This window comes from Triturus cristatus, chromosome 7, assembly GCF_964204655.1.
Source record: "Triturus cristatus chromosome 7, aTriCri1.1, whole genome shotgun sequence".
Classification (NCBI taxonomy): domain Eukaryota; kingdom Metazoa; phylum Chordata; class Amphibia; order Caudata; family Salamandridae; genus Triturus; species Triturus cristatus.
The window spans coordinates 620,283,494-620,299,487 of NC_140590.1; the positions used below are offsets into that span (position 1 = coordinate 620,283,494).

The 15,994-nt window shown below is 45.3% G+C and overlaps 1 protein-coding gene across 1 annotated transcript in view; it reads right to left on the minus strand.

The window, feature by feature from the left end:
• The window catches only part of UTP6 (UTP6 small subunit processome component), a 357,262-nt gene that overhangs the window by 340,189 nt on the left and 1,079 nt on the right, over positions 1–15,994 (minus strand). The gene's annotated exons all lie outside the window — the stretch shown is intronic.

A 15,994-nucleotide genomic window follows, 5' to 3' on the forward strand; every position in this document is an offset into this window, starting at 1 on the left:
AGGGCCAAAGACTGGAATCATACCACAACAAAATCTAGACCCGATAGTTAAGTAATACGCTCTGAGTCCTGCTAGGTGAATGTAGATTGCAAGGTGGAGGCAATCCTTGTCAAATGGTCAATGCAGGTTGGCAAAAAAGGCAAAAGAAGGAATGAAGATTAGAGCCGTTCATATTAGAACATTCTACATGTAGTGTGACAATTTGATAGCTGTCACAACCCCGTTCAGAGAGCCATGGGGTAAGATGAAGTTACTAGGTCCAACCATGAGGGTGAAGGCATTTTATTCCGGATTCCCCAGGGCCTGACCTACTATGGGGTCAGAGCAACTGGGGCAAGTGCTCTGTCAAAGACTCACCAAACCCGGCATGGAGACATCAGACATCCACCCACCCCCCCCGCCCTCACAAGACCTCTGCAACAACCTTCCCACCACAAGATTAAGGCAATCTACGACAGCTTCACAAACCAATACCCACCGGCTTCAGGAGCAACCGTTGCACTCAACTGGCCCAGGAACCAGCTGACCCTGCTCAACTGGTCCTCCCTCACCACGGAGGAGACCCTCAAGATCATGAAGACCATCCACTCCGGAGTTCCTTAGGATCCCTGGCACCACCACATCTTGAGGAGAGCCAGGGCCTCCATCACACTCTAACCCTGCCGCACAATCAACTGCTTCATTGAATCTTTCACCTTCCATGAGGACTGGAAAGACGCAGAGGTCCACCCCCTGCTGAAGAAACCCTCTGTTGACCCGACGGACTCCCTGCTCCTCTTCGCAGCCAAAGTCATCGAGACGGCCATAAACGCCCACCTCTCCGAGTTAATCGACACAAACATCCTGGACTACTCTCAATCTGAATTCAGAAGCAGCCACAGCACCAAAACTGCTCTCCTCGCTGCCACAGACTATATCCGTATCGAGACCACAGCCCTAATCCTCCTGGACCTTTCGGCCGCCTACGACACCGGCATCTGGACCCACTCATTCCTCACAGGGAGTCAGACTTCCAACTTTTCTCTCAGAATCCACAGAAATGAGCTGTGGAGTGCCACAGGGATTCTCTTTGAGCCCCACCCTCTTCAACATCTACATGGCCCCGCTTGCAGCCGTCAGAAACCACAGACTCAAGATAGTCTCCTACGCCAACAACACCCAGCTATTCACTCCCTCAGCGACGAACCCACAGCCGCCAGCAACAACTTCCACAGTGCAATGAAGGCAGTTGCCACCTGGATGAAGGACAGCTGCCTCAAGCTCAACTGAGACAAGACTGAAGTCCTCATCCTGGGCCCCACCTCCTCCACCGGAGATGACCCTTGTTGGCTCACAGGGCTCAGAAGCCGCCACCCCCCCCCCCCCCCCCCACAAACACCCAGGTACCATGCAAGAAACCTCTGCATCATCCTGGACTCTTTACTCTCAATGAACCACCAGATCAATGCAGCCTCATCTTCCATCATATGCTCTGTCTGCTCTGAAAAATCTCAAGTGGATCCACAAAGAGTCCAGGAAAACTGTCACCCACACCATCATCAGTAGCAGATTCAACTATGGTAACGCACCCTACATCGACACCTCGCAAAAACTCCAAAAGAAGTTGCAAAACATACAAAACGCCTCCGCCAGACTCATCCTAATCATCCCCTGCCGCAGCCACATCACCAGCCACCTGAGAGACCTCCACTAGCTCCCGGTCAACAAAAGGATCACCCAAAACTCCTCATATACGCCTACAAAGTCCTTCACAACACCGGACCCACATACCTTAACCACCGCCTCTCCTTCCACATTCCTACCAGACATCTCCACTCTGACCAACAGACCCTGGCAACCATTCCACAGACCTGCAGGACCACTGCGGGAGGAAGATCCTTCTCCTGCCTCTCTGAAAAGACCTAGAGCTCCCTACCTCTGCATCTCAGGCAATCTCCATCTCTGCCTCAATTTAGGAAGGACCTCAAGACCTGGATCTTCGACTGAACAACAGATCATCTCACTCCCCAGTGCCTTGAGACCCATACGGGTGAGTAGTCGCGATTTACAAGAACACCGACGGATGGATTGATTGATTCAGCTCTGGTCTCATTTGTAGAGCATGTTGAAGAGTCCTCGGGAGAAGGTAGGTGCAAGGTGAGCACAGACAACTCCAATCACATCCAGCAACCCCAATAAGTGATTGCCCAATTAAATAATAACTTTAATGTAAAAAAAAAAAAAAAAAAGTTACACACAAAAAAGTGTCTTTATCTACTAACAAAGTACAAAACAACACACTGTAAACAGAATACACAGTCTTCTAGTTGCAAGCCCACTAGCATTATCCAGGTCCGCTTTCCAGGCCCACTTCCCCTCTCATGGCTGATGGGGAGTCATGTGTGGTAACATCCAAGCTAGGCCGCGCTAATGCATTCAAGTTTCAGAAGTTCTATGGGGAAGGGGGACTTTGCCGCGATCCAGGAGTCGCCAATGCTGAAGCGCCTTAATTTCGAGCAAGTTCTCCAAAGGACCAGCAGCCAAATTTAACAGTCTTACCGGCTATCGTGAAGTGTTGGTTCAAAGTCATGGGTGCCCCTCGGCCACACAACAGTGTCCAGACTGTGGAAAGCTGCGGTCAAAGCGGCCACCATCCTTGGCACTCCTTTCGATATGTTAAGTCTCTCATAGGGTCTGGGGCAGGTTTCTAATGTTCCTGGAGGAGGGAGTTGAAGATGTTGCTCTCCCTCTCTATGGGTCACAACTGCATGTGGGGGTTAGGGTGACTGCCCTCTTCCTCCTTAATGGCCCCTTTTGTCTGACATGCAGGCAGGTCGCTGCAATACACACAGGGTAGCACTTCTAGATCTACGCCACACCCTCCACATGGTATACAGGAGTCAAAGTGACTGCCCCCCCCTACAGTTAACAGCGCTGCACCAGGCAACGGCCCTCCATATCTTACAATGCAGCACCAAGAGATGTAATCATTATTCTTCACTACAGCCCTCAACTGCAAGGGGGTCACGGACTTTGACACACAGGCAGACAGCCCGATCGGCGAGGCAGTCCCAACATACCGGTATGTCACACTCTGCTACCGGAATCCACCTCACAGGACCCACTGATCTTGGTTCAGACAGAAGCTGGAGTTGCAGACTCCAGGCAGTTTGACAATTTGAGAGGCTCCCCTTTGTATGGTTCAAATGTATTTTGTTGCTTTTAAGAATACAGTACAATGTACAACATAGGGTGAGCATAGCACTCCTCTGTTACGCCATACCAAAGTAAGATAAAGAACACAAAAACAATCCCCCTGCCCCCCTTCCCCTACTTATTCCCCTTGCGGTTACTCACTCCAATATTCTGTCGCAAGTTCACTTGGTGTAGCTGTGTCCCTTCTCTGGGTATACCTTCCTGCGCTTGAACCGTGCCAGCCTGGTCAGTTAAGCGCAGTATACGAAGATATCTAAGACCCATTAATACATAAATTTCAGTAGAATGCAAGTTAATGTATATTTTCCAGAGATCCCGGTGGGTACCTAATTGAGAGGTAAGTGCTAACGTCAGGCACTCTGGGCCCGATTCACAGAACTAACTTAAGATAAAATCCTAAACTTACTACCATTTTGGTATTCACAGAAGGCACTTACTCATTTTGGTATTCACAGATGGCACTTACTCATTTTGGTATTCACAGAAGTTAGGACTCCTAACTTTAGGACTCCTAAATGCCTTCTGTGAATACCGAAAGTTTTACAGTTAGGATTTTTCTCAGTTTAGGAGTCCTAAAGTTACGAGTCTTAACTTTACTACTCCTAAACTGAGAAAAATCCTAACTTTAAGACTTTCAGTATTCACAGAAGGCATTTAGGAGTCCTAAAGCTAGGAGTCCTAACTTTACTACTCCTAAACTGAGAAAAATCCTAACTTTAAGACTTTCAGTATTCACAGAAGGCATTTAGGAGTCCTAAAGCTAGGAGTCCTAACTTTACTACTCCTAAACTGAGAAAAATCCTAACTTTAAGACTTTCAGTATTCACAGAAGGCATTTAGGAGTCCTAACGTTAGGAGTCCTAACTTTACTACTCCTAAACTGAGAAAAATGCTAACTTTAAGACTTTCAGTATTCACAGAAGGCATTTAGGAGTCCTAAAGTTAGGACTCTTAACTTCAATGAATACCGAAATGAGTAAGTGTCTTTTGTGAATACCAAAATGGTAGTAAGTTTAGGATTTTGTCTTAAGTTAAGTTCTGTGAATCTGGCCCTCTATGCCTAAGATGTGCCACATCTGGTGTAGCCAAGCCGTATGTGTGGGCAGCTTCTCTGTACCCCAGTGGTAGGGAATGGCCTGGAGAACTGCTCCCACCGCAAGCCCAATATGCTGCCCCTTACAGGGTTTGAGCGGGAGACCTAAGATTATGTAAGCCGGGTAGCCCGGCATCTGCGCATCAAGGTGTGTATCTATGTCATTTAAATCCGCCTCCCAGTAAAGTTTGTTTCAGACATTACCATATAAGGTGGAGCAATGTCTCTGGAGCCCTGCATCGCCTCCAGCACTCTGCGCTATGTCTGGTGTTGCCCCTGTTCAAATGCACTGGGGTTAAATACCTATAGGTGGCAAACTGCACAGCGGTCTCTACGCTTGCAATGTTGCGCACTGTATTCCTCGCCCTATAATATATCTTGTCCCATTCCTGGTGTGTTAGGATGCACCCTAGTTCATACCCCACTGGGTCTGCCCCAGTGTCTTGGCCCCTGTAGGTGTATGCTGTAGAATTGTGTAGAATTCAGTGTTGAGGGGGCGGCCGTATCTTTAAGCTAGCAGCCACCATGAGCACCGCATCGCAATTTGGGGGTATGTGACCCAGCACCTGATTTGTATATGTCGTAGCCATTCCATTTGTGCTAGCCGAAAGTCTAGTTTGAGCTGCTCAAAGGAGAGGGGCCCATATGCATCAAACATGTGGCTCATTGAATGGCTGTCGGACTCCTGCCAATCTGCAAATATAGAAGTATGGAGTCCCGGAGTAGACTCAGAGTTGCCAAATATAAGCACAAGGGCTATGGAAAGGAGGTCAGTCCAGTACGGGTTGCTGCCTGGACCCAGATTCCGAGCGTGGCTCTGATAATAGAAGCGGAATATAAAGACAAAGCTCTCTACGCAAAACAGGTATTTTCCAGAGGTGGTCGCCAGCTCTATCAAGAAAGCACTAGAGCTTCTCCGAATCAGGACGGTTCCACTCCACCAAAAAAACCTGAGCTGGGACACATGGTAGTAGTGTCAGAAATTAGGGAACCCCTGGCCTCCCTCGCTGGCTGGTCGTTAGACCTGTTCAGAGTTCATCATGGCCTCTTACCCACCCACACAAAATGATTAGCTTCCCTCTGTTAAGTATGAAGTATGCCAGCTGGGGCCTCGACTGGTAGGGTTTGTAACAGACGAAGTGCTTGTGGTAGCATGGTTATTTTGAGAGTGGCTAGCCAGCCAAACCAAGAATCTGTAGTGTCTCTGTAATTGAAGTTCATGTTTCGTGGGTTGTTCACATTGAAGTGCTCACTCTTTTTATGTGCTCTTTCTTCAGAGAGCAGTCTACCACAGAAGAATTGTCTCCAATCTTGAGAGCCCAAACACAGGCCAAGGGAGTGACTAGAGGTTCACACCTGGATTTCAGCCCAAGTTAAACGTACATATCAGCCCAATCTCCTTCCTCAGATGTGCCCAGGCCCCTTTGAACGGTGACCTCCCTTCAGAATAAAACGGCTCCTACTGAAGTGCACCAAAGAGCCTGGCCTTTCCTTCCTCCTATGATTGTCCCACCAAACTTTCAGAAAAGCAGCAATCAACAAAGCGGTCTTGGGTGAACCAGTACCTTCCAGCAAGTCCTGGGTCTCCCAAAATTGAACCCAGTGTTTTCTGTGTATTGTGCCTTTACGGGCGCACACACGCATTCAGATGTGTGCAGTCTCCAATGTACACAAACTCTTTCTGTGCAAACATACGACTAAGAGCTCATGCAACATCACGAACAATGCATAGTATTTTCGTACAGGCACATGCACGCAACTGCTAGCACTATTCATCCAGGCCTGTACCATCTCTCAGGCACATATACATACTTGGGCTGCACACAAACCAATGCAGACCAAGGGTTTAGTTATGTACACAGCAGCAAAACGTTACTAGAGTGGGCCCGGTGGCATCACTCAGGCGTCACAGGTACAATGGATCTTTTCACTCTACTGATAACGAGAGAAACGCTCTGGATACTCCTCCTGATCTAAGCAGACCACAATCCATGAGACAGCCCTAGGTCATAGTGCACACATGATCCGTGTTTGCTCATAACAAAAAATCATTACCAAGGATCCAGATATCACCGCAGCTAGGGCACACGTCCTTCACCGAAGATAGCCCATTCTAAAATCAGGATCATTTGTAAAAGTTAAATATTTTTTTTCTAGTTCACAATAAAGCGTCACGCAGGTTTCAGATATAAATCCTGGAAATAGACACTGTGAGCACGGAAAAGTCACACATAAGCAAAGTGAAAACCTGCCAATCATACTGCCCGGGGAACCACTTGCTCACCTAATCCTGTATTTTTACCATCATCCATCTTTTACCACTGCTCAGGAGCACAGTCTCCTCTATTAGTCCTAGTCCCAAGACGATCTACACCACGTGACTCTACTCCTGTCCATTTACCTGAATACCTCTTTTGCCCCTACTTCATTCGTGTCTGTTGTCATTGTCTGTTACAATTCAGATTCCTAACAGTCTCCTGTGTCTCATTCTCTTGCCCTAAGCTCCCTGTTCCTCCTGCTTGACTTGTCAACTCTGCACCACAGTCACACAGCACCAACAGTGATTTATTCTCCTTATACCACGAGCTATCCTGTCCACTCCCTGGCAGCCCAATTCCAGCCTTCTTTCATGAAATCAACTAACTGTAATGACCTTCTAGTAATATACACACTAATAATGCAATATCACATAGATTAATATACTCAATACTATCAGCTTACAACAAGCATTCATCAAAATGACAATAACAAAAATAAAAATACAAAATTTAAGGGCACTCTGGTTGCATTTTATTACTCAATAACATAACTTGTCTGAGTCTCCCCAAAGGCACAGTTGGACATCCCCGTATATGGAACCAATTCTGTGCTTTCAAAAATATATCTGTAAAGTAATACTTCCACAGGCATTTTAATTCCAGGTATAAAGTTACAATATGCTCAGTGCTTTCTGTGTTTATTTAACGAAAACAGCAAATGACATGTTAAATCCCCTTGCTGGTGCAATTCCAGTTATTTCCCAAATTTTGATTTGCACAAAGTGAAATTTCATAATTTCTAGTTTTACATTCGGATTCCAGGCAAATAATATACATATCTGGAGAGCAAAGTCATTATGAGGTTCGATCTACAGAGGTCTTTTTATTTACGTAATTTAGCCTTATCTCCATAGTTTGGCAGTGTCTCATAATGGAGTAGCAGGTGATTTTGGCAACTTGCATTATCATTTTTAGGGTGGCAAAAAAGCACTTCACTATGGAGATATTTTCTGACGTTTGAAAGTCAATCTAGTACCAATTTTTTTTTTTTTTTTTTTAACTCCTGTCCACAGAAGGGGGAGAACTATTATCCGAATCCCGAGAAAGCCAAATATAGAAAATATTTTGCTTAGCACTGGTATGACTACATCAGACGCTGCCAGGGACCAACTTTTACTTCGGGGAAGAGTAAACATTTGTTAATGACAACAAGGAGGAGTTGCTGAGCTGCAGTGGGTCAGAAGAAAGGTACTGGAACCTCTTTTTATATATTGTGGAAACATCTGGAGAGATTCGGCAGCCTCTCTTTGCTTAGTCTAAGGTACACTTGATATTCACCCACCTTCTTTTATATGAAGGTGTCAAGGAATGGAACCATAATGTTGTTAGTTCGGACTGCACTACTGAAAATGGTTCCAGTATAAAAATGTGTACACGTTTGCAAAGTTTAACAGTATCTAGCTACTTATAGTGCTCCCAGAATGCTCTCCGATATGATGCAAATATTTGCAGTACCTTGAAAGCAAGACTAGTGATTCTATGCTTTCAAAATAAAATATTCACCAGCAAATGCAACTGGGGAAAATCGTTTTGCTAAATTACTGTGAGATTTTAGGTGCCATTTCTTTGAAACATCAATTAGTAAAATGTGTTGACACACGCTAGTATTTCCCAAAAAATATTCATAATGGAAAGATCAGAGTAGCCAAATTTCAACAAGATTATGGGAAACATGAAAATAAACAAGCATTGGCAAAGATAGTAGGTCTGACACTGGTGGTCAGCCTTTTGGTTTGGTCAATGCGTGTCTTGTTTTGACATGGTTTTTGTAAAACTTTATTGTTGTAGGAGCTGCCGGGCCCTCACCATTATAATGAACATTGGCAAAATGAAAAAATATATGTTAGTCTCAAAAAGCCTTCATTGCGACAGCAGTTCCTGGCTGTGAACAAAACTTTGTGTGCTGATATGCTTCTTGTGGAAGAGAAGAATGCTGTCACAGTGAAGCCAGACTATCGAGAAACAGATACACTTTCAATAAAAAAAAAAAATCTTGGTTAGCACCAGACCTAATTAGACGCCCAATGCTTAATGAAGTCACAAAGGTACATCCATGGTATGTGTCCTTGCATTAGTGCAGATTTACAGCTTTCGAGAATTCCGCAAATTTACCGAAGTAGGCCTGTAAATCATACTCCTAGAAAATATTTGTGGACTCCATTTTAGCCATAAGCAAATATGTATGTGTAGATTTGCTTATGCAATAATCTGTTGAGCGTTTACAAGTTCACTTTCCCTCCAACTCTGGAAGAAGTTTTACTTCTGCTCTGGTCAAGGAATACATTTCCTATCTTTCTCAGTATGGAAAAAGATTAGAGAAGAGCTGGTAAAAACCCCTAAAACATGCAAGTTAGTAGGGTTACAAAGACTCATAAGGGCATTCCAACCCTGAAACTATTTCTTCTCGCTACCTCCAATCCCAGTATGCAGATCTGTGGAAAGGTGGCAAAATAAGGGAATTGCTAGTATTCAGACCTTACTATAGTATTAGCCCTGGCATAATCGGAGAGGCTATTATCGGAGCTCTTATATAATGAGATTGCTGCCACAATTGTCACACACTACACAGTATCAAAGGGACAAGTGGATTTTGTAATAGGACAAGTAGATTTAAGAAGCAACCTGTTCCATGGACAAGTAGATATTTTTAATTAACTCCACACCCCTGCTCCTGGATAACATTGTATTTTTTATTGAAATACCTCAGCAGCTGATGAAACCACAAAAGCAAAGGCATTTGTAGCCAAGCAAACCAGAGTGCCTTGCAACGGTCATTATGTAGCGTGCCCTTCCTCTAGTTCGAGCTGGTGGTAGCCTTTAAGTCCAAATTAGAGAAGACGCATGCTCCCTCTAACGGGTGAATCATGTTTAAGTACTGTCATTTCATAATTCTCAATGCCTCGTGCGTTGCTGTATATGTCAAAAAAATCTTTGACCCAGTGACACTACCAAGGCCATAGACTGTTGATGTCACTTAGGCTGAACAGTGGTGGACTCTCAGCGACAGCAAGTCAGAAACCAGAATATGGATCTGGCCTTGGACATTTATGAAGACAACACTGTACTCATGTGGTTCGCTGTTCACTGTGGATCTGTCTCCTTCCAAAGAAGACATTGTGCAGGCTACTGAATTATAGAATAAGAGTACAACGGGATGAAAAAAAACCTGAGGTGAGCAGCATAAGTGGCAGTCTTATCAATAATGTTGTGCTCTTTAATCAATCAGAAGTGAACATTTTGCATGTTGTCTCGCTTTTATCATAATTTGTACATTCTAGAAATCTTGCTAATAAATGTTAATTTTAATTTACATGCACACAGTTATCTGGCTTCAAACATACTTAGCATTTTGTACCTCATACAAGGAACCAGTACGTAGTGCGTCTAGCATTGCATCGACTTGCTATCCTGGCTGGGTATTCTCTGCCTCATCCCTCCTCACACCATTCAGCCCCGCACATCCTCAATTGAGCGGACAAGAATCACAACACCAATGCAAGAATAAACACATGAGTGCGGGGCAAGTGGTAGGGATGTGATAGTGCGTTCATTTTGCTGCTGTTCCCACCTGTAGCCTTCCAAGAGCGGATATCTTAATGTATCTCTGCTCAAGCACTAAGTAGCCACCATCACCTCAATTTGCCACAATAAAATCGCATATTGTATGCAAATAGATCCAGGTATGAATGTAAAATCCAACTTGTTCTAGAAGGAAGAATGTGTGCGAAGCTAGTTGGTCCGACATCCTTTTTTCATGTGCCCACTAAACCATCTGAGGTTTAACGAAATCAACAGATTATGCTAATAACCACTTCCCATATTCCTACTTTATTTACAATATAACTCTTACAGAAAATACCAGACAGAGCTATTGAGAATGTCATCTTGTGAAGGAGACGAGCCCACTGTAAACGACGAGCTATATAACCGTGTACATGTAAATTAGAAATAGCATTTATTGACAAGATTTTTAGACTGTACAAATTATGATAAAGAAGAGCCAACAAGCAAGAGGTCCACTTCTGATGGATTCAAGAGCACAACATTGTTGATGAGACTGCCACTTACGCTGCCCACCTGTTCTCTTCATCCCGTCGTACTTGTGTTCTATACTTCACAAGCCTGCACAAATACGAGCCAGCATGCTCTCTTTCAAATAGACTGCAACTTTGATACTAAGTAATTGGGATAATAAGCCATTATAGTTATTACCATGCCTTCCCTCGTGGAGTTTGTGGTAGGTTCTTTTCCTACACGTTCCATAGTCTTTAACCAAGTTTGTCCTACTTATAAAGTACTGCCCTCCTAACATGATTGGCGTATATATTTGATTTCATTGGTTAAACATTGTTTATGTGTGAATTACATTTTAAGTTCTCTGTGCGGATTCTATACCAGTTGGATCCTATCTTCACTGGACATGGATGCTCCAATAAAACTGTTGAATGCAACATTTATTCATCCTACCACATATCGGCGACAAGCTGGAGAAGGACCAGAGGGAGCATCCATGTGGCTGATATCATTGGATTCAAGGAATATAGAGGATTACTCGAGACAAGCTTAACCAGATCCAGAGGAATGACTGACAGAGCTGTACTCAGAGGGATATGTCCTGTGGCAGTATCACAACAGTATGTGCGGACAATAACTTTTTTTAAAGATCACTTTATTGCACACAAATCAAAAAGAATCAGGATGACATTATGCAGCAAGCATGGTAATAATAATACAATGAACAGTGTTAAAGTCCCATTCAAATTCTGGAACCGAGATACCCTCCACCACTCTCCCAACAATTCACCAGGCAGCAAAGAGGTCCAGGCGCCCCTGCCACCAAGCATTGCGATTGGCATCCAAAATGTGCAGACAATAATTTGACTAGGCGCAATATCGACTATTCTGAGAAAGTTGTGTTATGTCGCCCAATCTAGGCCTAAGTAGCAAAGCGATCTTTCACCTACATTCGTCCTACCTTGCCCTGCGTAACGGTTTTAGCACTGATCTTTTACCTAGTTAAGTGCTGAATAAATGTCAATTGGTTTCCTTGAAACTAGCCTAATTTATTATGCATGAGGATTCTTAGTAAAATCCCCTGCACATCACTTACATAGCAGGATTAATATACTCTGTACAAAAGTCAATGCTATCTTTCATCCTAGGGCAATCAGGCTACTTTGCATAAATTACATCTATTGATTTAGGCTCATCTACATAATCATACTCATAACATATCAAGTGTGGTAGAACCACTGAGGCTACCTTTTCTGTATGAAAGAAGTACACCTTCACTAGTGAACAAGAGGAGACGCTTCCACGCTGACACAGACACTGAGGTCCTGGCCTGCAGAAGCTTCAACATGCAGTGGTCTGAAAACCCTCCCTTGCGGGGTGTCCAACTCAAGACCAAGACGGGGTCCTTCATTCTCTCCCATCAGGTAATGGGGTAGGCTCTTTCCTATGAGATTCTTGGCTTTACACCTACATACATGCTAAGTACAATTAGGTAGGGGCAGCATAGCATCAGTACGGTTGATTACTGTAATGTTTATATGCCCGCATATATTCACTTCAGCACTATGGTAGAATTATACCTCCTATTTATTCTGTTGGGGCTTGTAATCTCATACGTTAGCTTCTGTCTATTGATTGTCGCAACTTATATGTTTTATACTAGAATGACGCTGCTTCAATAAATGCTTGTTGAAAACGTCCCCAATGTTTATTCTGTGTATCTCTCGGAGACTATGGGGGCATATCAGCAACAACCGGCGTTAATTATCGCAGGGGTGTGGAATTTAGTAAAATATCTACTTGTCCATGGGACAGGGAGCTTCATAACTCTACATGTCCTGTACAAAATCCACTTGTCCCTTTGGTGCCTTGATGTGCACTGTCAAATAATGGCAGCAATCATAGAAGAGCTCGGATAATAGCCTCTCTGGTTATGTCAGGCTCATAGTATAGAAGGATTTGAAAACTAGTGATTTCCGTATTTTGCCTCATTTCTGCAGATCTACACATTCATCATTTCATTCACCCACTGATATCTAACATTTCACCTTTACATTAGCTTCCATTCATTCTTTAATCGGCCTTTCACCATTCTGCTTGTCAATCCATCCATCCATCCATCCGCCCATCCATATTCCAATCTACCCATCCATCCCCAAACATAGCCATCTGTCCATCCTTTCTCTCGCCCATTCTTCCTCTCATCCATCAATTTACCCTTTCACTCATCCATCTTTTCGCTTACTGATCCATCCACCCTGCAACCCATCTATCTTTTCACCCTTTCCTTCATCAACACATCCATCGTCCATCCAACATCCCTGTCACTCATCCACCCTTTCACTCGCATCCATCCTTTCACTCACTCATCCTTACACGTTAATTATGGGCCTTTGTCTGCCGAACTCCAGACAGAAAAGGCTCATCAAGAGCTCCACCCTGCTGTAGCTGCTAAAGCGAGTGGTGCACAACACCCCTGGCCAAACCTATCCTTCCAGCTCCAAATCTATCATTCAAGCTCATCAATCCATCCTTTCGCTCATCCATTCATCCACTTTCACCCCTCCATCCACCTTTTCACTCATATCCATCAACTTTCACTCATCCCTCGATCCAGCCAACCTTGTGCTCTTCCATCTTTCACTCCTCCATCCTCCTTTACACTCCAATCCATCCACCCTTTCACTCATCCCTCCAGCCTTTTGCTCTTCCGTCTTTCACCCCATCCATCTTCCTTTTCACTAAAATCCATCCACCCTTTCACTCATCCCTTCATTCATCCACCCTTTCACTCATCCCTTCATTCATCCATCCTTTTGCTCTTCCGTCTTTCACCCAATCCATCCACCCTTTCACTCAAATCTATCCATCCACCGTTTCACCCATCCATCGTTTCACCCATCCATCCATCGTTTCATCCTTCCACCCATCAATCTTCACATCCTTCCACCGATCAATCTTCACATCCTTCCACCGATCAATCTTCACATCCTTCCACCCATCAATCTTCACATCCTTCCACCCAATCAATCTTCACATCCTTCCACCCAGCCCTCCACCTAGCCATCCATCCATCCCTCCACCCAGCCATCCCTTCAGATATCCATCCATCCCTTCAGATATCCATCCATCCATCCCTTCAGATATCCATTCATCCATCCCTTCAGATATCCATCCCTCCCTCCCTCCATTCCTCCCTCCAGCCCTCCCTCCCTTCCCCCCTCCATCCCTCCCTCCCTCCAGCCATCCATCCAGCCATCCATCCCTCCCTCCACCCAGCCATCCATCCCTCTCTCCCTCCACCCAGCCATCCCTCCCTCCCTCCACCCAGCCATCCATCCCTCCCTCCCTCCACCCAGCCATCCATCCCTCACTCCCTCCACCCAGCCATCCCTCACTCCCTCCACCCAGCCATCCATCCCTCACTCACTCCCTCCACCCAGCCATCCATCCCTCACTCCCTCCACCCATCCATCCCTCCCTCCCTCCACCCATCCATCCCTCCCTCCACCCAGCCATCCATCCATCCATCCATCCATCCATCCAGCCATCCATCCACCCAGCCATCCATCCACCCAGCCAGCCATCCACCCAGCCAGCCATCCACCCAGCCATCCACCCAGCCATCCTTTCACTCATCCGTCCACTTTCACCCCATCCATTCACCCTTTCACTCATCCATCCACACACATCTATCCACTTTCACCACATCCATCCATTCACCCTTACACTAATCCATCCATCCTTGCACTCATCCATCCATCCATCCTGGCACTCATCCATCCATCCATCCTGGCACTCATCCATCCATCCTGCTGTTGCTGCTACAGTGGCGTGTTCAGATGCCCCTGGTGCAAGCACAAAGTGAGAGGAGAGGCCCAGTGCAAGGAGAGAAATGATGGTGCGCCTGAGGATTGCATGAATTTCCCATGGGTAAACTAATGAGCTTTAATGTACGCCCTGGATGAGGTAAGATATGAGAGGCCAAGGGGAGCGCGGTTGCAAGTACAGGTACCGGGTGAAATAAGGTGTACAGAAAATGCAAAGTGCAAAGGAGGGTTGTGCAGGGGCTGCAAGAGAAGAGAAAGCATGGGCTTTACTGTAGGCCCCCGGAGACGAGGAGGGATCTTGGGGCCGATTTGAGGCTTAAGGGTGAAGCACACAATAAAAGGCAGGGGGTCACAAGGTTAAAGTCAGAGCAGGAACAAAGAGGCCCAGCCTCTTACATTCCAGTGATGTGTGTGTTCTGGGGCTGCATCTTATGCTGGAAGAAAAGGAAAGGGCCAGAAGAGGGCCTGGAAGTCTCGGGGAGAAAGCAAAATGACTCGACAGTGCTGTGGATTTTTTATATGGAGTTGCAACTTTGAGCTCAGCTCAATCATGTTGTTGTTCTGCTCTGGTGAAATTAAAGTGCAGGCCCCAGCTTTCGAATTGACCCTTTCACTGCCAATAAACTCCCCAGAGCTCCTTATTAACTGGCTGTGACCAAGAGGGTTAAACAGCTGTGTATCAGATTACCGTAAGCCTGTCAACTTGTCCTTTGGACAAGTTAGAAATTAAATCCTCTTGCCCTTGTAAGAAATCTAGATATCTCGGGAGTAGGGAGATAGGAATTCCCCACCCCTGTTATCGCTAAGCGCACTTAGCGCTAGGATAATTATCGCCGGCTTATCTCAAAAGCGATAAAAATCCTCGCGCTAACTGCCTAACGTGAGATTATCGCTGGAAACCCAGCGATAATCTCACGTAATGTGGCATTAGCTTGTTGATAGGGCCCCACAAACTTAGCTATGATATCCACCTTCCATAGGATATCATGGCTAAGTCAGTCCTGAAGCAGGCGTAAGGAAAGTAGCGATAACAGGAGTTATCTCTACTTTTCTTGCCGCTATGCTTCATAGCGTGGGGCTTGATGATAGGAGAAATGTCGCTTAGCGACATTTCTCCTGTCATGTCGGGTCAGGAACGCCCACTTTGCATATCATTAGAGATGCAAACCTGGGCGTTAGGAATTAGTGCACTAATGCAAGGTTTCATGCGTTACTGTGACCTTGCTAATTAGGCGATAAAATTATCACCGCTTTTCGGCCGAAAACGGCCGCAAAAGCGTCGATAATTCTATCGCCTCGCCTTGCTGATATGCCCCTAAGTGAGCACGAGTGATTGAGCGAAAAGTAATGTCCTGTTTCCACAATCACTGAAGGATTAAGAGTTGTCATGTTCGATAGTTGCCAGAAACTATTCGCTCCTTGGTAAGGTTGGGGGCTTATGGTGGCACTGGCTTATGGTGGCACTGTGAGCTAGCTAGTCTATAGGTCAACATATCCTGCGGGGGTGTCCGGAATCAGTCTTTATACCAATCCCTTAGTTTATG